The sequence below is a fragment of the Oryzias latipes genome, chromosome 2, assembly GCF_002234675.1.
Source record: "Oryzias latipes chromosome 2, ASM223467v1".
Lineage (NCBI taxonomy): Eukaryota > Metazoa > Chordata > Actinopteri > Beloniformes > Adrianichthyidae > Oryzias > Oryzias latipes.
In genome coordinates, this window is record NC_019860.2 from 23685814 (window position 1) to 23698478 (window position 12665).

General features: G+C 42.9%; 1 long non-coding RNA gene across 1 annotated transcript in view; it reads right to left on the reverse strand.

The window, feature by feature from the left end:
- Nucleotides 1–44: 44 nt before the first annotated feature.
- The window catches only part of LOC105355995, a 55824-nt gene continuing 43203 nt past the window's right edge, over nucleotides 45–12665 (reverse strand). Inside the window, exon 4 of the long non-coding RNA XR_002872005.1 lies at nucleotides 45–504. This is a non-coding gene — a long non-coding RNA (uncharacterized LOC105355995). The remainder of the gene's footprint in view (nucleotides 505–12665) is intronic.

The window sequence follows — 12665 nt, forward strand, 5'->3', positions numbered from 1 at the left end:
CACCATCCCGTTCTCCACCAACCTCCACGTTTTTTGATTCCTGAATCAGTTTTTTTTAACCTAGAAGGCGGGTCAAAGGGCAGAGATCCCCAGTTTAGTTGTGTTTCACATAGCAGCAACTTTAAATAAGATAAACTGTATTTACATCCAAAAACCGTTTAAATCTTTCTAAAAGGAGCATCTGATGGTCCAGTGAAGCTCCGCCCCCATTACAGAAGATGCATTGAAAGGTGAACAAAACGTCTAACTGACTGTTTTCCATCAGGAACCTCCATCCTTTAGACTCTTGGGATGTTCAGACCGTCCTCTCACTGGTCACAGCCTCCAGGATCAAGCCCCTCCAGAAGATCACGGTTCTCCTGTGTGTTGGAGGTCTTCCTCCTGCCAGAGCCTTCTCAGTTTGTAGGGATGTTCAACGTGGAGGTCAGGCTGCTTCCATCCATCCATCCATGAAGGTTTCATGGAAAGGACTATCACTGATCACGCAGACATTCTCATTTCCACCTTAAATAGTTACAATGAATCCAACCGTTGGTACAAGTTTCTGACCACGTTCAACTTTGGTTGAATTTAATCATGCAGGAATCCTGGTTGGCATCTAAACATGTCGGGTTCTCCAGATCAAAGTCCTGGGGATAAAACGAGATTTCCTAGATCTTGATGGATTTATGTGAACCTCAGAAGAGACAAAAACAAAACAGAAACCCAGCAGGACTGGAAATATGTCATTTCCAGGTTTCAACAAACAGACACGTTACACGTATGATCAGAGTTTTGCTTCTAATGAAGGTTCTGGTTCTGTTCATTTCTCAGGCAAAGCAAAGACACAAAACCATAAGTGTCCTAAAAATCATCTACTGAAACTGCTTTCATTCCACCCATGTGCTTCTGGTTCATGTGTCCGGACGGTTCTGGGCTGTAGATCCCAAAGAAGGCTCAGGCAGACGGATGCAGGCGGGATAACCGATGCTCCTCCCATTCCTAGTTCTGCAGGTGAGCTGCAGAACTAGGAATGGGCTCCTTTTGTCCCGGTTGATCCCTGAACCTGTAGAGAAGCTCCTGGTTTTTGCTAACTGGCTCTCTTCAGCCATCCTCACCGTAAGGATGCCTCCTCCTTCCTCACAGAGCCCTTGATAAATGCACGTTTTTTATGCCATAAATGACGTTTTTGTCTTTCCCCACATTAAACTTCACGGTGATGTGGTGCCTCAAGTCAACTTTAATATAAGTTAACATTTTGACCCGTTTCCAGTCCTCTGGCTTTGTCCGCGTCAGACACAGAGCTCCTGCTGAAGCTCGCCGTACGGAGAAACACATGTCAGACACAGATGTCAGACGCTGCCATGGATGTAATGAACATTGTGTTTCATGTCGTTGTGAACTTTGTGGGTTTGTGTCAACCGCAAACGGACCAGATCAGGACTAACTAGTGAGGCGCTTGGTCACTTTCTCAGTCCAAATTCCAGCCAACTGAAAGGTATCTTTGAAATGACTAAATTCAGTTTCATACATGTATTAATATTTGGCTTTTAACAGCAGAGTAGATGAGAATCAGGCCAGCTCTATCAGTGTTTTTATTAGGGCCCGAGCACGGAGTGCAAGGACCCTATTGTAATTCGAATGTTTATTAGGGCCCGAGCACGGAGTGCAAGGACCCTATTGTATCTGTTAGGTTTATTATTATTAGGGCCCGAGCACGGAGTGCAAGGACCCTATTGTATCTGTAAGAGTTATTATTATTATTCTTTTTCTTCCGACGGAAGAGTCGCCTTTTTGAGGCCTTTAACATACCCCAAAACTCACCAAATTTGGCACACACATCAGGAGTCGCGAAAAATTTCGTATTTTACAGGAGATTGGCATGGGCGCACAAAAACGGCTCGACAGCGCCACCTACAGTGACATTTGTCCCGAGCCCCCGCATATGCTTTGACATACAAGCTTGATTTTTTCAGGACATGTTCATCAGATGGAAACCTACAAAAAAGTCTCTTGGGACCAAGCTGTCAGTCGCACAGGAAGTCTGCTATATTGGTGTCAATATGTCATTTTTGCTCTATTTTGGACATTTGTAGGCCTCGTTCTAGAACGAACTCCTCCTAGAGATTTATGAATAATGACTCCAAACTTTGGTTTTGTAAACTAAACACATGTCCGATGTTAAATTGCGAAGCTTTAAAGGTATTACGGATGTTTGTGACCGTGGCGGCGCGTCGAACTTGGAGGTCATTTTGAAAACACGCCATGAAAAGAAAAATGGCCATTACTCAGCCATGCAAAATCCAATCTGATCCAAAGTTGATATGCATGATTGTAGTCTGACTTTGAACACATCTGCAGTGGAAGAATCTGGAACAAGTGTAGCGCCACCTGCTGGCAGCAGGAAATGACATGTTTGACTTGGAGCATCACTGCTCCAAGTAGGATGAGCCGACACACCTCAAAATGACGTCCACCTGTTGAAAAGCCATTGAAGTTTACTCTGATAAAAAGCCATAACTTTCAACGCAGGGGTGTGGTCGTGACAGAGCGGCGAAGTTGGGCGTCTCGCCGTGCACACAAAAGTTGCTCTCACGTGCACATTCCTTGTCCAATCTCACTGAAATTCAATGGAGGTAATGAGGCTTCCATTCTGAACCCATGGATATGACAATCTTGGACGAGCTCTATAGCGCCACCTAGTTATTGCATTGGGCACATTCTGCCCTGTATTTTCTCTTTGCTTTGTCCGATGTGCATGAAATTAAAACTGGAGATACTCAGAAGGGTCCTCTCTCATAATCTGAAGTTTCATGGGTGTACACCTGACGGTGCCTGCGTAACAGGAAGTGGTCGATTATGTGCACCCAAATAATAGAAATTTATTATAAATCAGCCGTTTGTCTCAGGAAGCTGAGATTTCAGAATTAGATGCCTTTAATAACCTCCAGCTTTGATATGTAACACTATAGGGTCTACGAGAAACTTCATCACTTGATTTTTTTAATGAAATTTTGGACTGAACAAAGATTTTTAGCATAAATTCTGTTTAGGTTATCAGCACCAAGAATTCAACTTTCATAGGCATTTATGTGCTACTGCTTCCTAAAAAAATTCAGAATGATTGAAGTTACAGGTGAACTTTTAGACATCATTTCATCCAAAAAGGTCCGAAAACGTCTTTTTAGGCAAAACTGCAAACACCTATTTTTTTGCATAACTTATCTTTCAAATATCAGCACAAAAAAATTAAAAACGGTAGGGATCTGTGTTTGCTGCCTTCCATATTTTTTTCAGACTTAAAAGTGTAACAGATGATTTATAAAAAATCCTTTTTCATCCAAAAACCTGTGTTAAATCTGTCTAGACTCCAAACAAACATTTTTTATGGTAACTTATGTTTCAACAATCGACACCAATTTTCACAGACCTTTAGCTGAAGATGTCCCATAGCTACCTGAATATTTTCATAGATATAAAATGAACTGGTCATTCTAACATCTGGCATTCTAACATCTAACATCTTACATGTCAAAGCCTCTCTCAGCCTGGCTCTGCTGAAGGAGTCGTGTTACAACCCCGCCCCCTCCTGCTGGGACCCCTGCTATGTAAATTAGCAAGCAGTGAACAGAGAGATGAGAAGTAAGAATGGCCATTATTCAGGCATGCATAATCCAAAGACAGCCAGTTAAACACTGAAAGACATATTTTTTCGGTATGTCTTTCATACATCTTTAGTATTAAAAACTCTCCAAGATGAATGTGCCTGACTCCACCTGCAGGTGGATCACAGACTTCCTGACGGACAGACAGCAGTATGTGAGGCTGGGGAAGCTCGTCTCAGATACTCGGACCACAAGCACCGGATCCCCCCAGGGCTGTGTCCTTTCACCCCTGTTACTCTCCCTGTACACAAACAGCTGCACAGCTGGTCACCTGTCTGTCAAACTCCTGAAGTTTGCTGACGACACCACACTCATCGGCCTCATCTCTGACGGAGATGAGTCGGCCTACAGGAGTGAAATAGCCAGGCTGGTGTCATAGTGCAGCGCTAACAACCTGGAGCTTAATGCTCTGAAGACAGTGGAGATGACAGTGGACTTCAGGAAGGCCCCAGCCCCCTCCCCCCTGTCATCCTCTGTGACTCCCCGGTGACCTCTGTGGAGTCCTTCTGCTTCCTGGGAACCATCATCAGCCAGGACCTCAAGTGGGAGCAGAACATCAGCTCCATCACTAAGAAGGTCCAGCAGAGGATGTACTTCCTGAGGCAGCTGAAGAAGTTTCACCTCCCTGAAAAGATGCTGGTAGACTTTTACACCGCCATCATCGAATCCACCCTCACGTCCTCCATCACAGTCTGGTTCGCTGCGGCCACGGCCAGAGACAAGGCCAAGCTGCAACGCGTCATCCACTCAGCAGAGAAGGTGATCGGCTGCCACCTCCCGTCTCTCCAGGAGCTGCACATCTCCAGGACCTGGAGGCGGGCAGCCAGGATTGTAGCCAACCCCTCTCATCCAGGACATAATCTCTTTCGGCCCCTCCCTTCTGGCAAGAGGCTCCGGTCCATCAGGACCAGGACCTCGCGCCACAAGAACAGCTTCTTCCCCACTGCAGTCAGCCTGCTGAACAGTACCCCAACTCCCCCAGGTGACCCCCCCTCCCGCCCACCAAAGGACTGTCGGTGCCACTTTACAGGCCCCACCATCCCAGCCCATCTGTGCTCCCACTTTAATTCACCTTACTCTACTATATATAGTGTGTTGTTGTTGTTAACTTAATTTTTAACTTATTCTTAATTGCACTATACACCAAGTCAAATTCCTCGTTTTGTAAAGTGCGCTCTACTGAACCTGGCAATAAAACTTTTTCTGATTTCTGATTCTGATTCTATTAATCATTGTTTTTTATTCATTCAAAATGCAATTAAATCAATATTTTATCTTTTTTCTTTTCCTTTTTCTTTTTTTTTATCTCTTATATCCTTTTTTATAATCAATGTTTGAACTTCTTTTCCTTTCTATTGTCATGGTTTCAGTTTGTTGTCTTGTTTTTCGCTTTAGTTCTTGTTCTGTCTTGTTTGGTTCCGTTTCCTGTTTTATTTTGAAAGGTTTCCTGTCTTGTCATGTTTCTTGAGTTTTACTTCCTTTGGTCCCCATCTGCCCTAATCGTGTTCACCTGTGTCTTGTCTGCCCTGTCTGTATATAAGTCTTGTCTCTGCCTTCCTCCTGTGCTGGTCCATTAACTTCTGCTCATGTTGATCACGTCTTCTTGTCTGGCGTCCATGTCCCTTGCCATGCCACAGTAAGTTTTTGTTTTTAGTTTTGTCATCCTGCTCTGCAGCGCTTTTTGTTAGTTAAATAAACCCACTTGCCCTGAACCCGTTTGCCTCCCGTCTCTGCGCCTGGGTCCTACCTGCTCTCGAGCCTCCCCCCCACACGACATCTATACATCCAATGAAATTAAACTACAAATCAACAAACACAACTGATAACAAATGTCTCTAAAAAATGATGTGTATATTTGCAGAACCTTAAAAACACCAAACAAATAACAAATGCTTCCCAAATAAAGCACAAAAAATGGAACACAAAATGTAAAACCCAAGTTAGAAATTGCAATTTGAAAAAGATACTTTTTTCAGCAGCTTTTCAAAATCAATCACCAATTCTACTCTTCTGTGGATGAAACAAAGAACTCCAGAACAATGAAGCCATTTCTCTAAGTCTCTCTCACCTTCAGTTTTAAACAAGGTCTGTGAAAATCCACCATACATTGGTCACATGAACTCAGAGACCTGCTAAAAGTGCACAATTGTAAAAGCTCTTTTATATAGACAACTGTTTGTTTGCTTAGAGCTCTAAATATAAAAAAAAATGCTTTTCTATCACCTAGACACAGATGGAGAACCATATCAACTGGATTAATAACAGGGTGGCATGTTTAGACAACATGAAGCTGTCCATCACATTTTTGACCTAAACATGTAAACACATCCTTGGCTCTGCGGTTAGGAAATGGTATTTGGGAATCTCTTTATACCAGGAGCCAGCCTGGCCATTGGAACATTACCACAGTGCCCATCCAGACTGGGACAGCAACGGGGTCCACTTCAGAGCCGTGAGCTGCTGTGTTTAACTCCAGCTGTCCCAGCAAGGGAGACAACTGCAGCAACATCCACTGACCAAGCTGACAAGCCCTGGCAGAAAAGATCCCCACAAGAAAAACACTGGCTCAGGCAGGCTGGTCAAAAAAAAATAGTTTTGCCATTGTCTTGCAGCTCGCAGATCAAGTGGTTTAGTTTTCCAGTAATGTCAGTCAAGAATGCAAGTTCAGATTCACAATGTTCATATTCACCATATTCAACAGACATCTCCTCCAATAGCACCTTAAAAATCCTGTGCTGTTGTTTACGATTTTCAGAATAAGAGTCATTATATGTCCAGAGCCAATCACTTCTGCACATAAGGCCTGCTGGTGAATGACGCAGCAGTAATGCAGACATTTTGGAAAGTCTGGGTCAGCTTTACAGTGAGTGATGAAACCTGTTTGTCTATTGATCATAGCAGGAGCCCCATCTGCAGTCACTGCTACCAGCTTTTCTAATTGTACCTTTTTCTGCACAAAAACTCCTTCACCGTGTTATACATTTCAACTCCTCTTGTAGTTGTCTGTTAGGGCAGATGTGTCAGGAGTTCTTCTCTTGTGGAAACCAAAAGCTATGCTGTACTGTTGCCGTTCACAGACTCATCACACTGGACGTTAACCACCTGCACTTTGCAAGATCCCGGTCCAGCTAATTGGCCAAGTTATCAGACATAGCTGACACTCATCTAGACATTGTAGTGGAAATTGAATGAGTTCTATTGTTCTCATCCTTAGGGACAGTGATAGCAATTATCATCATTGCTTGAATTTTTTTCATGCTATATGCAAAAGTCTTTGTCCCTTAAGGCAACAGATTACAGCCCCCCCCCCCCCCCCCCCCCAGGCTGCTGTCGTATTAACATTAGCTTGGAGCTCCAGAATGGACAAGAAAAAACGACGAGAATGGCTCGAGCAGGGCGTTGCTCACGGGGCGGTCGCTCGTGCCAGGCGGTCGTACGTGCTCGGGCCCGCTAAATGCTACTTGTAGCTTTAATTATTATTATTATTATTATTCTACCGGAAGAGTCGCCTTTTTGAGGCCTTTAACATACCCCAAAACTCACCAAATTTGGCACACACATCAGGAGTCGCGAAAAATTTCGTATTTTATAGGAGATTGGCATGGGCGCACAAAAACGGCTCGATAGCGCCACCTACAGTGACGTTTGTCCCGACGCCCCGCATACGCTTTAACGTACAAGCTTGATTTTTACAGGGCATGTTCTTCAGATGGAGACTTACAAAAAAGTCTGAAAGGACCCACCTGTCACTCGCACAGGAAGTCTGATATATTGAGGTCAATATGTCATTTTTGCTCTATTTTGGACATTTGCAGGCCTCCTTCTAGAACGAACTCCTCCTAGAGATTTGTGAATAATGACTCCAAACTTTGGTTTTGTAAACTAGACACATGTCCGATGTTAAATTGCGAAGCTTTTAAGTTTTTACGGTTGTTTGTGACCGTGGCGGCGCGTAGAAATTCGACGTTGTTTCGAAAACACGCCATGAAAAGAAAAATGGCCATTACTCAGCCATGCATAATCCAATCTGATCCAAAATTGACATGCATGATTGTAGTCTGACTCTGAACACATCTGCAGTGAAAGAATCTGGAAAAAGTGTAGCGCCACCTGCTGGCAAGAGGAAATGACATGTTAGACTTGGAGCATCACTGCTCCAAGTAGGATGAGCCGACACACCTCAAAATGATGTCCACCTGTTGAAAAGCCATTGAAGTTTACTCTGATAAAAAGCCATAACTTTCAATGCGGGGGTGTGGTCGTGACAGAGCGGCGAAGTTGGGCATCTCGCCGTGCACACAAAAGTTGCTCTCACGTGCACATTCCTTGTCCAATCTCACTGAAAATCAATTGATATGATGAAGCTTCCATTCTGAACCAATGGATATGACAATCTTGGACGAGCTCCATAGCGCCACCTAGATAGTGACAAATCCATTTTTTGTCACATTCTGACCTATCTTTTCTCTGTGCTTTGTCCGATGTTCATAAAATTTCAACAGGAGATACTCACAAGGGTTTTCTGTCATCGTTTAAAGTTTCATGGGTGTACACCTGACGGTGCCTGTGCAAGCCACCGCCAAACAGGAAGTGGTTGATTGCGTTGCAGTCAGATAATTAAAAATTCATAAAAAATCAGCCGTTTGTATCACAAGGCTGAGATTTCAGAATGAGATTCCCCATACATATCTCCAACTTAGATATACAGCACTCCCACGGGTGCACAAAAACGGCTCAATAGCGCCACCTACAATGTTTGTTTTCGCAAGCCCCGCCATGTTCTTTAACATACAAGCTTGATTTTTCACAGGACATGTTCATCAAATGAAAACCTACAAAAAAGTCTCTTGGTACCAAGCTGTCAGTTGAACAGGAAGTCTGCTATATTGGTGTCAATATGTCGTTTTTGCTGTATTTTGGTCATTTGCAGGCCTCATTCTAGAACGAACTCCTCCTAGAGATTTGTGAATAATGACTCCAAACATTGGTTTTGTAAACTAAACACATGTCCGATGTTAAATTGCGAAGCTTTTAAGTTTTTACGGTTGTTTGTGACCGTGGCGGCACGTCAAACTTGGAGGTCGTTTCGAAAACACGCCATGAAAAGAAAAATGGCCATTACTCAGCCATGCATAATCTAATCTGAACAAAAATTGATGTGCATTATTGTAGTCTGACTTTGAACAAATCTGCAGTGGAAAAATCTGGAAAAGGTGTAGCGCCACCTGCTGGCAACAGGAAATGACATGTTTTACTTGGAGCATCACTGCTCCAAGTAGGATGAGCCGACACACCTCAAAATGATGTCCACCTGTTAAAAAGCCATTGAAGTTTACTCTGATAAAAAGCCATAACTTTCAATGCGGGTGTGTGGTCGTGACAGAGCGGCAAAGTTGGGCGTCTCGCCATGCACATAAAAGTTGCTCTCACGTGCACATTCCTTGTCCAATCTCACTGAAATTCAATGGATATGATGAGGCTTCCATTTTGAACCAATGGATATGACAACTTTGGACGAGCTCTATAGCGCCACCTAGTTATTGCATAGGGCACATTCTCCCCTGTATTTTCTATGTGCTTTTTCCGATGTGCATGAAATTAAAACTGGAGATACTCAGAAGGCTCTTCTCTCATCATCTCAAGTTTCATGGCTGTACATCTGACGGTGCCTGCGTAAGGCACTGCCAAACAGGAAGTGGTCGATTCCGTTGCAGTCATATAATCAAGCTTCATAGGAAATCAGCCCTTTGTCTCAGGAAGCTGAGATTTCAGAATTAGATGCGTCTTACAAAGCTCCACGTTTGAAAAGCAGCACTATACGTACGAGAAACATTTACCCACCTTAATCACCCTATTGTGCTAAAAGCAAATTTTTGGACATTTTGACTCAAGCAAATATTTTTATCATAACTTCTGTTTAGTTTATCAGCACCAAAATAAAAAATATTTACATTTAGAAAAAGGAACTGGTCAACTTCAATCTTACATCCTCAAGCTTTTCATCAGTCTCCCCTGCTGCAGGAGTGGAGTTAGCCCCCCCCCCCCACCCCCCGGCTGTGTGCTCACATGTAAATTAGCCAGGAGTGGAAGACAGAAAGTAAAACAGTTAGAAAGCCTGGTTCAACACTAAAATACAGCAATTTCCTTTGTTTTGTTTGTCTTTTATACATCCTTAGCACTAATCATTGCTTTTTTATTCATCCAAAATACAATTAACTTTATATTTTATCTTTTTTTTTTTTAACAAACAAAACATATGAATGTGCTCCAAAACAAAACCCAGCCTCAGTACACTCCTACAGATGTAACATCAGACAGTAAATGTCTCTTTTATGCTTTTTTAATCAATGCTGCAACTTCTTTTCATTTCCTTTCAATACATCCAATAAAATTAAACTACAATGACAACAAACACAACATATAGCAAATGTCTCTAAGAAGATTGTGTATATACAATATGTACCACCTTTAAACACCAAATAAAACACAAATCTTTCTAATAAAATCACAAAAAATGGAACACAAAATGTAAAACCTAAATTAGAATTGCAATTTTCAAAAAGATACATTTTTCAGCAGCTTTTCAAAATCAATCACATATTTTACTCTTCTGTGGATGAAACAAAGAAGTCCAGAGCAATGTAGCCACTTCTCCAAAGTCTCTGTCACCTTCAGTTTTAAACAAAGTCTGTAAAAATCCATTATACATTGGTCACATGTACTCAAAGTCCTGCTAAAAGTGCACAATTGTAAAAGCTCTTTTATATAGACAACTGTTTGTTTGCTTAGAGCTCTAAATATAAAAAAATGCTTTTCTATCACCTAGACACAGATGGAGAACCACATCAACTGGATTAGTAACAGGATGGCATGTTTAGGTGTAAACTTACATCAATAGACAACATGAAGCTGTCCATCACATTTTTGACCTAAACATGTAAACACATCCTTGGCTCTGCGGTTAGGAAATGGTAATTGGGAATCTCCTCATACCAGGAGCCAGCCTGAACATTGGAACATTACCACAGTGCCCATCCAGACTGGGACAGCAACGGGGTCCACTTCACAGCCGTGAGGCTGCTATGTTTAACTCCAGCTGTCCCAGCAAGGGAGACAACTGCAGCAACATCCACTGACCAAGCTGGCAAGCCCTGGCAGAAAAGATCCCCACAAGAAAAACACTGGCTCAGGCAGGCTGGTCAATAAAAAAATATAGTTTTGCCAATGTCTTGCAGCTCGCAGATCAAGTGGTTTAGTTTTCCAGTAATGTCAGTCAAGAATACAAGTTCAGATTCACCATATTCATATTCACCATATTCAGCAGATATCTCCACCAATAGCACCTTAAAAACCCTGTGCTGTTTTGCTTTGCAGCTGAGGTTTTTTTATGATTTTCACAATAGGAGTCATTATGTGTCCAGAGCCAATCACTTCTGCACATAAGGCCTACTGGTGAAAGAAGCAGCAGTAATGCAGACATTTTGGAAAGTCTTGGTCAGCTTTACAGTTAGTTATGAAACCTGTTTGTCGGTCAATCATAGCAGGAGCCCCGTCTGCTGATATGGCTTCCAGCTTTTCTAATGGTACCTTTTTCTGCACAAAAACTCCTTCACCGTGTTATACATTTCAACTCCTCTTGTAGTTGTCTGTTAGGGCAGATGTGTCAGGAATTCTTCTCTTGTGGAAACCAAAAGCTATGCTGTACTGTTGCCGTCCACAGACTCATCACACTGGACGTTAACCACCTGCACTTTGCAAGATCCCGGTCCAGCTAATTCGCCAAGTTATCAGACATAGCTGACACTCTGACATTGTAGTGGAAATTGAATGAGTTCTATTCTTCTCATTCTTAGGAACAGTAATAGCAATTATCATCATTAATTGTTTCTTAATCTGATAAAAAACCTTCTTCTCCTTAATGAGAAAATGAGCAGGTCTAAACGAGGCTTAGATTTAAGAATTTTTTTCATGCTATATGCAAAAGTCTTTGTCCCTTAAGGCAACAGATTACAGCCCCCCCCCCCCACCCCCCACAGGCTGTTGTCATATTAACATTAGCTTGGAGCTCCAGAATGGACAAGAAAGAACGACGAGAATGGCTCGAGCAGGGCGTTGCTCACGGGGTGGTCGCTCGTGCCAGGCGGTCGCACGTGCTCGGGCCCGCTAAATGCTACTTGTAGCTTTAATTAATGTTTATTTTACTGTTACTGTTAAATTTAATGATCTCTACTTGTAAATGTATTTTATCCACCTCTGCAGCACTTTGGATCTCTAGTGGATGTTAAAGGGCTTTACACATAAAGTTTGGATTGATTATTTGATTGATTGACAGTTTGTTTGAATCATTTCCGGCATGAAACGACTTTCACTACAAGGATGGTCATTTAAATGACCCAATTTTTCTTTTTTTAACTTTTATCAGTATTCATTGTTTGTGGGGTCATGGGTCACGTGTGTTAACGGAGGGGGGTGGGACGGGCAAAGGGTGGGGTTGGGTTTTTATTGTAATATTGTGAAGTGTGAAAGCGCTTCGAGTTGCGCACCGTTTTATAAATAAAGTTTTATTTGGTAGTATCAATGAGATTGTAGAGGTAGAGTAGTACGGTGTTGTCCACGGATAGAAAAATGACCCCAAGGCGTTCGGAGAAGCCCAAACGTGATGTAGCCAAAACGGCGTGAACGCCTGGAGCGGCGCCGTTTCTCACATGATGGAGTCGTCAGGTTTTCATCTCCGGCTAGCTGCAGGATGACACGTTAACCTCCTGCACGGACCTCCACAATAGATTATGTGTGCTTGTAATTCCACCGTCAGGGCTGCTTTCAATACAGCCATTTACCGGGGTTTCCACGGTAACCGGGCCGGCTGTGACAGCAGCGATGACGGACCGATCGCTGACAAGGTTGACTTAAAGGCTGCGCGTCGCTAGGATGGTGCAGACGGAGCTGCAGCAGACATCATTAACACGGGCTAAAAAGTGGTTTCTTTTCATGCCTCACCCCCCACCCCCCACCCTCTACACG